This window comes from Capra hircus, chromosome 1, assembly GCF_001704415.2.
Source record: "Capra hircus breed San Clemente chromosome 1, ASM170441v1, whole genome shotgun sequence".
Taxonomy (NCBI): domain Eukaryota; kingdom Metazoa; phylum Chordata; class Mammalia; order Artiodactyla; family Bovidae; genus Capra; species Capra hircus.
The window spans coordinates 110,601,030-110,612,882 of record NC_030808.1 but is presented as its reverse complement, the minus strand read 5'-3'; the positions used below and the strand labels follow the sequence as shown (position 1 = coordinate 110,612,882).

At 41.5% G+C, this 11,853-nt stretch overlaps 1 pseudogene; it reads right to left on the bottom strand.

Moving 5' to 3' along the window:
- LOC102177566 lies at positions 1,270 to 7,598 on the bottom strand (annotated as a pseudogene).

Genomic DNA, 11,853 nt, shown 5'->3' with positions numbered 1-11,853 from the left:
TTCTTGGAGACAGTCCAGCCACACGCTGCAGATGGCGCTGCTGTGATGGGGTAGGGGGCCTTCACAGCTCAGATCAGGCCTCCTCTGCTCCCCACAAACCTCTGCGCTCTCCAACGCAAGGCAAGGGCTCTGTGCACTTATTATTAATAAGGGCCTCTCACAGGGCATTAAGTATGAAATTCACAGAGGAAAAAGCAAGGCTCTTTGTAATGAATGCAGAATAATGTCTGCTCTGTTTTGTTTGCAATTTGGAAGGGGATAAAGAGGTCTAAAGGCTAAAACCAGTGTCAGTGTTTCATAAAAATAAAGAATAATAACAGTGATCATCAAGCTGTGTAAATTGCCATAAAAGAGGAAGCAACAATAGGCTGGTTATGACCTTGGTGGTGTCTCAATCCTTTTCACTTAGTTCCACAGAAAGCCAATTGTCCAGTGAAAGTAATGGTTTATAGAGATATTTAAGTCATCAAGCCTGAGGAGGCTGCTAGATGGAAAAGGAGAGTGGACAGAGTATTTGATCTAAGAAAGAAGGATATTTAAAATTTGAAGTCAGATCCTTTACATGTGGAATCTAAAAAGACCTGATATAAACGGACTTACATACAAAACAGAGAGAGACTCACAGAGTTTAAGAATGAGCTTATGATTACCAGGGGCAAGGATGGGAAGAAGGGATAGTTAGGGAGTTTGGGATCGACTTGAGCACACTGCCATATTTAAAATGGATAATCAACAAGGGCCTACTGTTTAGCACATAAGCTAAGCTAAGTCACTTCAGTCATGTCCGACTCTGTGCGACCCCATAGACGGACGGCAGCCCACCAGTCTCCCCCATCCCTGGGATTCTCCAGGCAAGAACACTGGAGTGGGTTGCCATTTCCTTCTCCATGAAAATATTCCATAAATGAATTTCAGTAACTCTTAAACATTCCACAAAATTTCCTAAGAACCTGTGAGAGTATAATACCTGGCAATCCTCTCTAAAATAGAAATTCACCTCTCTGCTACATTACTGCTGATGATCTGAAATGTACATGATCTCTAAAAAATAACAGTACTGAATAAAACTGAAAGGATCATCCAAGTTCCTACATAACACCAAAGTATTTATCCAGGATTACTGAATAAATCATAGCAGTTTGGTATCCTTTTCAGAAAAAAAAAATCTCAGAACTTACAAGCATGTGGCATTTCACACTGTACCAACTGAGTAACAGTAAATGAAGGTGTAACCGCTACAACTTCCTCACCAGCTTTTGTGTCCTGAAACATGATGTCTGCCCCTGGCAGCTACCATTCCAATTCCACAGGGTATTTTCCAGTCAGACAAGCTGTACAATGATCATTCTTTTCAAAACATTCCAGACCATTCTCATTTTCTTGAATCATAATATCTTCCTTTGTACAATGACCATTGTTTTCAAAACATTCCAGACCATTCCCATTTTCTTGAACCATAATGTCTTGCTTTTTCACTCTCTGTTTTTTCAGTGTTATTCCTTCTTGTATAGATGAAACCAGTCCTTCTACTGACAGATATACAACACTGTTTGCTCCTAGATACTCTGAAATATGCTCAAATTCTGGTTTATTGGCAATAAGCTCTTCTTATGTTGGTATGTTTATTCCCATGAAGCATGGATATCTAGTTGGTGGTGAAGTTACATGAATATGTACCTCTTTTGAACCAGATTCTTTGAGGAACTTGATAATGGGTCAACTTGAGATGGTATTGCCTCTCACAATTGAATCATCTACAAGAACAATTCTTTTTCCTTTAAAGTTGTCTGACAGTACTCCAAATTTTTTCGCAACACCAAGTTGTCTTCACCTCATGTTTGGCTGAATGAATGTTCTTCCTACATACCGGTTTTTACATAGCACCTCCACGTATGAAAGCCCACACTTTGCTGCATAACCAAGAGCAGCAAGTGTAGCAGATTCTGAGACAGTGCTAACCAAATCTGCATCCACGGGGCCTTCAATGGCCAGCTGCTGACCACAACGATATCTTACTGTGTAAACCATCTGGTCTTCAAATATACTATCTGGTCTTGCAAAATAAGCATATTCAAAGATACAGAAAGCCATTACGTTTCCTTCAGACCTTGGTATAATATCAAGAGTTTGGACTTTATGTCTGGATATTTCCACAATTTCTCCAGGCAAGACTTCACTGTAATATCTTGCACTGATAGATAAAAAGCTACAAGATTCTGAAGACACCACCCATCCTTCCGTTTCTGATTTTTTTTCCTTTATCATTTATATCAGAAATGGGAATAAGACGACCAATGCATAGAGGATGATTTCCATAGGGATCTCGGACTGCCTAAATCACACATGGAACTCTGCAATGTTACGTGGCAGCCTGGATTGGAGGGGAGTCTAGGGGAGAGTGGGTCCATGTGTATGTATGACTGAGTCCTTCTATTGTTCATCTGAAACTATCACAACATTGTTAATTGGCTATACCCCAATAGGTGGCTCAGATGGTAAAGAATCTGTCCAAGGTGTGGGAGACCCAGGTTTGATCACTGGGTCAGGCAGATCCCCTAGAGAAGAAAAAGGCCACCCGTGCCAGTATGCTTGCTTAGAGAAATTCATGGACAGAGAAGCCTGGCTGAGTGCATAGCAGAGTCGGACATGACTGAGAGACCAACACACAGTACAAAATGAGGACAGAATGGTGGTGGTGGTTTAGTCACTAAGTCGTGTCCGACTCTTGTGACCCCATGGACTAGAGCCTGCCAGGCTCCTCTGTCCGTGGGATTCTCTAGGCAAGAATACTAGAGTGAGTTGCCATTTCCTTCTCCAGAGGACAGAATAGCTGGGGAGAATTTGAAATATCTAATTCTGAATTTGGGTTTTTTAACACCTAAGTTTGTCCTAAGTTGAAGTTTGCAATGAAGATTGCTATAGAGAAGAAAATAAGCAGCACTAGCCCACTCCAGTACTCTTGCCTGGAGAATCCCAGGGACGGGGGAGCCTGGTGGGCTGCCTTCTGTGGGGTCGCACAGAGTCAGACACAACTGAAGCAACTTAGCAGCAGCAGCAGCCCCCAACTGGTTTTGACCCTGAGCACCAGCCACAAAGCCATTGAGCTGAGGATAGTAGCTGACAGCTACTTCAGGCCTGCTAACTACAGGAAGGGGTCAGAATTGATTTACTTTAGAAGATTCTTGTTCCATTTGTCTCGCGCTCTACAGTACCTGCCATAGCTCTTCATACATAGTTGACACCCAAAATATTTGTTGAGCTGAAATGATTTGCTACCAACTGAACAAGCACAACAAAGGCAGGGTGTGCAGGACAGGACAACACTGAGCTGAGCTTATGCAGTTGTGAGAGAATCACCTTAAAGAGTCTGGGGTAGGGGTGGCAGGGTAGAATTCTCTGGCGGTCTAGTAAAGACTGCACTTCCACTGCAAAGGAGTTAGGTCCCACATGCTTCGTGGTGCAGGCAAACAGAAAAAAAAAAAAAAAGAGTTCAAGGCAACCTCTGAGGGAGGGAACAAGGAAGGGGAAGTGGCTGATGTACCTTATCATCAATCTTTTGATGGGATGAAAGCACAAATGCCTTGATTCTCAGACAATGCAAAGCAATGAGACTCAGAACCGGTGTAAACTATTTACGAGGAAAGGTGGAATTTGCTTAGGAAGGACGATTTGGGGGTTATCATATTTTCCATTTATACACAAATTCATTCCAGGAATAGCCATTTTACTTAGCAGGTGTCCCTCTGGTCCCTCACTAGGCGTGGCCAGCAGGTGTGCCGTGGCATGGCTGTACCCTAAGTGCCTTCTTCAACAGAAGGCTTTCTCAAGTGAACTTTTTAAAGTACTGTGTTGAGTTGACAATGGCTACCATTACGGTGAACTAACTTCAGAGGAAGCACATTGAAAGCAATGTGCTAGTCACCCTCACTCTGAAACATCAGTGATCAGACAATCAATGAATTACTGGGTGGAAAAAGTCATTCAAATGTAACATATTGTTTTATACACTGTACTTTAATAACTGTTTCTGAGAGTAATCTGTAATTCAAAAACAAAGGTTAATGAAAATGTTTATATGAAACCTATTTCTAAGTTATTAATATGAGCTTTAGGGGCTACTGGAAGGTGACTACTATTCGGAGGGCAGCAGGGACAAGTGCAAAGTGAAGAGCATCAGAGGCGAGAGAAGAGCCAGCCAGAGACGATGGGAGGAAAACTATGAGGGGTCGTTGGGTGATATAGACACAAGAGAGTGTTTCCAGAAAGGAGTGACTGTTAATAAATTATAGTAACAAGCTTTGTCGATTTTGGATAGTAGTTTTGTTTCCTACTCAAGCTTCAGAGAGTCCTGTACCTCCCTAGATATTTCTGGGATTAGTGATTTAGAAACATAGGTAATCTACCTAGGTACTTTGTATGTATATAAGTTTTGAATAAGTCTCCTATGGCCGTGATTTCTGAACCAGATTTTGAATAACATGAGCTGACAGTGGGGCAAAATATTTGACATCAAGTTCTGAAAAACTGTGAGTAAGGACAGCTATGGGCGTCCCCTCCCAGCTTTTCCCCTGAGCACTGAGAAATCACAATTACAGTGTCTTCATGTGAATCCTTTCCACCCCTCAGTAATTTTTACTATCTAAATAAAAACATTTGCAACCTTTTTTTTTAGAAAAAAGACTGATTTATTGATTCTTTGGCTGTGGTGGGTCTTTGTTGCTGCACCCGGGCTTTCTCCAGTTGTGGTGCCTGGGCTTCTCATGGCAGAGGCTTCCCTTGTGGCAGAGCACAGGCTCTAGGGTACTTGGGCCCAGTGGCTGGGGCATGTAGGCTCAGGAGGTGTGGTGCATGGGCTTAGTTGCTCTGCAGCATGTGATATCTTCCCAGACCAGGGATCGAACCAGTGTCCCTTGCATTGCAAGGCAGATTCTTGAACAGTGGGCCATCAGAGAAGCCCCCTTTACACCTTTTTGAAAATAAAGACTATTAGGATTATTTCTGCTCTAAAAGTAGTACTCCTCGGAGAACATTCTCATTACAGAAAATACATGAAATCAGAGAAAAATCCGTTATACAGGGATCTAGTCTCTGTTAACATTTTTAAGTGTGTTTCTTCTCCATCTTTTTTCTGCTCCTTTAAAATTTTCTTTGTGACAGTTCTGAATAATTTTATAAATACTCTTATGCATTGTTTTTTTTCCTACACTTGATATAATACAATCAGTTCCCACTTTTAAATCCTCATAAAGATTATTTGTAATAGTTATATTACATAATTAGCAAGTCCCCTATGGTTAAACATTTGTATTAATTTCTAGTTTTTATTATTATTAAAACTCTATCACATTTATTCTTAATGCTTTTACAATTTTTCACAATATTTTGTGTGTGTGTGTCAAAACACAATATTTAATTTAACAGATTAAGAAATACAGATGTTCTTGAGGCTATTGATTTAATTTGCTAAATTGCTTTCAGAGTTCCCAGTAGTGTTTATTGTAAGCACAGGCTTTAGAGTCAGTTATGGGTTGAATCTTGACATCATGGGCTGGAATGAGACCATTAAAGGGCCTTGCCAATGGTGAATGTGCAGCCAGCCCAATCCCGCAATACGTAACTCAAAATAAATGCAATATTCAGCTGGAAATATGCTGGAAGGAAGGCTAAGGAATAGATGTTTCCCTGTGATGACTACTTAACGGTTTTCTTTTTTTGAATGTCAGACTTCAAACTCTTCATTTTCCCCTCTTTTTTGGTGTCCCTATTTTGCTAGTCCCCTTGGCACATGTTTGTTCACTTTGTAAAGCGATGGGGCTGCAAAGAACAACCTTTTGTGGTGTGAGAACTCAGCAGGGCCAGGAGGTCTCTCTAAACCTTATCTTTATTTTTTTTTTATTTTATTTTTGGTTGTGCTCAGTCTTCCCTACTTTGTGGGTTTTCACTAGCTACGACGAGCAGGGGCTACTCTCTAGTTGCGATGTTCAGGCTTCTCATTGAGGTAGCTTCTCTTGTTGCAGAGCAGAGGCTTTAGGCACACAGCCTTCAGTAGTTGCAGCACGCTGGCTCAGTAGCTGTGGCTCCCAGGCTCTAGAGCACAGGCTCAGTAATTGTGGGGAACTGGCCTAGTTGTTCTGCGTCATGTGAAATCTTCCCTGACCAGGGATTGAACCCGTGTACCCTGCATTGGCAGGCAGATTCTCAACCACTGTACCACCAGGAAAGTCCTAAGCCTTATTTTTAAACTGAAAATAATATCTATTTTATTAGCTTGTTTTAAGGGTTAAATCAAGTTTGCTTGTTTTGTATAGTATCTGTTATATAGTAAGTATTCAATAAATGGTTGTTGCTGCTGCTATTTTTGAGATGTGATAAATTTACCTTCTTAAATGCCAGATAAGTATGACAATACTTACCATTAAATCTTTTTTGAATCATGTAACAGTTTTAAAAAATGGAGTCTCCTCCTTGTTTAATCTACTTTTCTTTGCTTCCTTATGAGGTTAAACCTTTTTTTCTCTGTGTTAATAGGCTATATATATTCTAATTTAGAATTGTATATATGGTTTCAAATCTCAGTGCTTCCACTCACTGAGTGTGCCACCAGCCCAAGCCCCCAACAGATACCTCAAATGTAATATGCAGCTGAAAATATTTTGGGAGGAAGACTAAGGAATAGATGTTTCCCTGTGATGACGCTTTGATGCTTTTCTTATGCACTGATGTAATATCTTGCCAAATGTTTCAAGGCGTTTGATAAGCAATGGAAGACCCAAGCTCAATGGTACTAAATAAGAAGGAAATGTACTATCTCCCCTGTGATAGACTCGCAAATAGAGCCTCTGGTTGGGGTGGTAGGGCGAGTATGATTAGGATTGACCTTTTCCCCTGCAAAGACTTGGCTCTGCCCCACCTTTAATGATCATGAGATGTCTATAGCATCTCTAGGTACCACATCCATTCACAACCCTTAAAATGTAGCTGAATTTTCTTCTGATTTCTCTTTGGGGAAGAATTTTGTAATTTTAAAGAAAAAAAGGAAATTAGTAAGTAAAAGGATCGATACATTTAAATTCACAAAAATTGCTCTTTAGGATATTTATTGCATTAGGTATTGTTTGTTTGTTTTTGCAGTATTCAGAGAAATACAAATTAAAATCACAACAAAATACCACTACACATCTATTAAGTTCAGTTCAGTTCAGTCGCTCAGTCGTGTCCGACTCTTTGCGACCCCATGAATCACAGCACGCCAGGCCTCCCTGTCCATCACCAACATCTATTAGATTTGCTAAAATACAAGAAACAAAAAAACAAACAATAAATTGGCAATACCAAGGCCCAGCAAAGGTATGGAACAACAGATTAAATTTTCAGATAATCCTGGTAGGAATACAAAATGGTAGAGTGAAAAAGACAAAGGCACTGTCTATTATAAGTAAGAAATTATTTCCCAAATGCTTCTTAGAAGATTTCTCCCTCTCAACTTAATTGCCAGAATCTAGTACTTGTTCATCCCTAAACCTGATCCCTTGGCAAGAGGAATGAATGGGACCACACCTTCAATACCTGAGACTCTCCATCTCCTGGGCCTGGGCCATGATCTTGAAATAAATCAAGGTGTGAATGTAAGCCTGACTGGGAGGAGCTCGGACGTATCAGAAGACTGACAGGTCAAAAACAACTTATGGCTCCTGAGGCGAGTGACATAGGCAAAAACCTTCACACCTCTGACCCTCAGGTTCTTCCTGGACCAAGTGGGGATGTCCACCTTAACTGAATGTTTGCAAACTCTCCAGCATAGACTTGACCAGGGCTAGGTGCTCAGAAATTGTATTTCTACTGATTTTGCTTTATTTGCATGAACATTTTGTATAATATAGTTGGCCCTTGAACAACATGTATGAGGAGGAGGGGTCAGCTGTAATATGTTGTCTTTCATATGGATGCAAGATTTTTCCTAAGTTAAGGATATATTAGTTGGAGGAGTCAGATAGTATGAAAGTTTATAATCACTGTGGTCAAGTGAATTTAATCTCTTCTTTTAAAACATTTCTTCTAATACTTTTAAGCTTAGAAAGTACTCCCAAATTCCTTTGCACTTCACTGATACTTAATACAAAGTCATGTTTTTCCTTTAGTCTTTTTGATGTGATTGGCACTTTCTGCTCTCTTTAATCCATATTGGATTTGGTATGGTCTTAGATGTAAAATAAGGATCTACATTGACATCTTTCCTTAGTATGTAACCAGTTGTTCTACTATCACTTATTAAATAATGCTCTTCCATGATGAGTGAAGTTCCATGGTATAATGGTTCGCACTCTGGACTCTGAATCCAGCGATCTGAGCTCAAGTCTCAGTGGAAGCTGCCTATGTTTTGCCATCCTCGTTAGTGTAGTGGTGAGTATCCCCACCTGTCATGCGGGAGACCAGGGTTCAATTCCTGACAGGGAGGCAACATATCCTTTGGGTTTCCCTGGTGGCTCAGTGACAAAGAATCTGCCTCCAATGTGAGAGACCCAGGTTTGATCCCTGGGTCAGGAAGATCCCCTGGAGAAAGGAATAGCTACCCACTCCAGTATTCTTGCCTTGAGAATTCCATGGACAGAAGAGCCTGGCGGGCAACAGTTCAAGGGGTCACAAAGAGTCGGACACAACTGAGCGACCAACACACAGCAACTTCCATGGTACCTTTATCACAACAAATTATAGTTTTATACAGTTTGGAACTAGAGACCAGGAAAATGTCGGCTCACAGTGAACCAAGGAGTAGGGAAGAAGCACTCTAACAGCCATGCCCTCCACACACTGCAACCAAAACTGTAAGTTTAAGAGGTAACAACTGTGGGACTTTCCTGGTGGTCCAGTGGCTAAGACTCTGTTCCCAATGCAGGAGGCCTGGATTCAATCCCTGGTCAAGGAACTAGATCCTGCCTGCTGCAGGGTGCAGCGTATACCTATACTTATGGTGTGACCACACAAATATATATTTTTTAAATTGACAGTTGCATAAAATTCAGTCTTTCTACCTGGTCACTGCTCTTTCTTTCAAATCTTCATTTAGCACATTTGCTTGACTTTCTGTAGTTTTCCTAATATCAAGTCCTCATGAAGCTGATTAAGATCATTATAGCTATAGTTATTCTTCCTAAGTGTTTAACATGTTGGAAATAACCTATATTTTATTACATAAAAACATATAATTTCCCATTGAATTTACATAATAACCAAAATGAACAAAAATGAAGAGGAAAAATAAGAGGAAGGGGGGGGAAATGTTTATTAAAATATATAAATGAATCTTATAAGCAACTTGATTGTAAGTTGGTATATTTGTCAGTGTTTGATTGGATAACAGAAGGGGTATAGGAACTAGGGCAGCTGTGAGGAGGCCAGAGCCTGAATCCTAAGATTTGTCCTGTTTTTGTTTTTTTTTCTTATTTTGGGGGCTGCACTGGGTCTTCACTGCTGTGTGAGGGCTTCTCACAGATCACAGATCACAGGCTTCAGGACACGCATGGGCTCAGCTGCCCTGTGGCGTGTAGAAGCTTCCCAGGCCAGGGTTTGAACCTGTGTACCCAGCATTGGCAGGCAGACTCCTAAGATTTGTCTTTGCCAGAACTCTCTGTCTGTCTGTCTCTCTGTCTTGTCTCTGTCCCTTCCTGTCTTTTTCTCCCTCAACCCCCACACTTCTTTCTCTTTCTCCCCTCTCATTTTTTACTTTTTCCTATTTAACTAAATTCTCTTCTACCACACATAGGCTTTCTCCTGGGGGACAACGGGGTGGGGGACAGGTTGCAGTAAGATAATGATTACCAGAATCTACAACTGAGCTAGTCTGAACTTTGTTGCAGTCTTCACATGTGCATGCAGGGTCGTTTGTGACTTTCCCCTGACCTGGCCACCCTGTTCTTTTCTCTTTTTTTTCTCACTCCATACTCCTTATCCTGAATTAAGAACCTTGAACTAACTAGAGTGCTGCATCTCCTGGGCTCCACTTTGCACTTGCTGTTCCTTCTCCATCTGAGCTCTCCTACTGCTCTCGTCTCCACTCACAGTGGTGAATTCCAGCTCACACTTCTACTCACTACAGCTGTCACCTGCTCTAGGAAATCCACCAGAATGCCATACTTCCCCCAACAAAGTTAGAAGCCCATAAGTGCTGGTAATGCTTGGGCTTAGATCCAGCACAGCATGCATGCATCATAGACTATAGCCCACCAGGGTCCTTTGTCCATGGAATTTTCCAGGCAAGAATACTGGAGTGGGTTGCCACTTCCTTCTCCAGGGGATCTTCCTGACCCAGGGATCGAACCTGTGTCTCCTGCCTCTCATGCACTGGCAGGCTGATTCTTTGCCACTACACCACCTGGGAAGACTCTAGCATAGCACGTGTGCTCAGTGGTGACTGACTCCCAACTGTCCTCTGCCAGGCTTCTCTGTCCATGAGATTTTCTGGGCAGGAATACTGGAGTGGACTGTCATTTCTTCCTCCTGGGAATCTTCCCAACCCAGGGACAGAACTCACATCTTCTTTATTGCAGACGGATTCTTTACCACTGAGCCACCAGGGAAGCTACCCTAGGATAATATATGGATCACATCCAGCCAGTTTAAGCAGAAAGGGATTTATTACAGGGTACAAGGTAGCTTGCACAATTTCAGCCAGGCTGGGGAACCAAGCTTGGGTGTTACCCAGCCTGTGAGTAGCACGGCCAGGAAAAATATCCAGCATCCTATAGAAATGCCACAGCCAGTCACTGCCTGACACTTGGCCCCGCCAATGGTAAAGCCAGGACTTGTGAACCCTTCCAACAACACAGAAGAACCAAACCCCTCCAACACCCTTCCTGCCTGAAGGACACTGTGGCCACTAAGTATTTTCTTTCACCTTCCAAATTTCTGATTGGCAGAAGCCTGGTCACAGAGAGAAGGCAAGCTGGGAAATGTGTTCTTTACCACCATAAGCAGAGGGTTGAAGTAGTATTGAATGAGCCAGTTTTCAGTATCTTCCATAAAAACTGTGTTGTTAAGGACATACAGATTTATGGTTTTTATACTATCTTGGTGAACAGTTTCATAATCTGTATGAAATCTTTGTTCCCAGGAATACTTTAATATCTACTTTATCTGATATGAGTATTGCTAAGGCAGCCTTCTTTGGGGTACTGATTTCCTGATGTATCTTTTTCCCATTCCTTTATTTGAAATCTTTCTGTGTAATTCTTTTTTGAGGTATGTAAGTCATAGGAATAACTGGATTTGTTTAAAAAGCCAGTCTAAGAGTCCCATCTTTTTATAGGTGAGTTAAAATATTTTTCACTGTGATTAGTAATCAACTTATCTTTGACATTTTATAGTTTCTATTTTATAAAGACCATTTCTTTTATTTTTAATCCATTTCTTTCTTTTTTGCTGTGCTGGGTCTTCGTTGCAGGGTGTGGGCTTCTCATTGCAGTGGGTTTCCTCATTGTGGAGCACAGGCTCTAGGCATGCAGGCTTCAGTAGTTGCAGAGTGCGGACTCAGTAGTTGTGGTGCCTGGGCTTAGTTGCCCCGCAGCATGTGGAATCTTCCGAGACCAGCGATTGAACCCATGTCCCCTGCACTGGCAGGCGAATTCTTAACCACTGGACCACCAGGGAATTCATTAAAGACTGTTCTTTTTTCCCTTCTGTTCTTTTGGATTGTCCAGTTTTCCTAATTCCTTTTCTTTTTCTTCAACAAGCATGGACGTTACACATCCTATTTCTAATTGCTTAGTGGTTTTAACAAACTTAAATTTATATTTCTCTAACAAGCAGAGACCGGAGAAGGCGATGGCACCCCACTCCAGTACTCTTGCCTAGAAAATC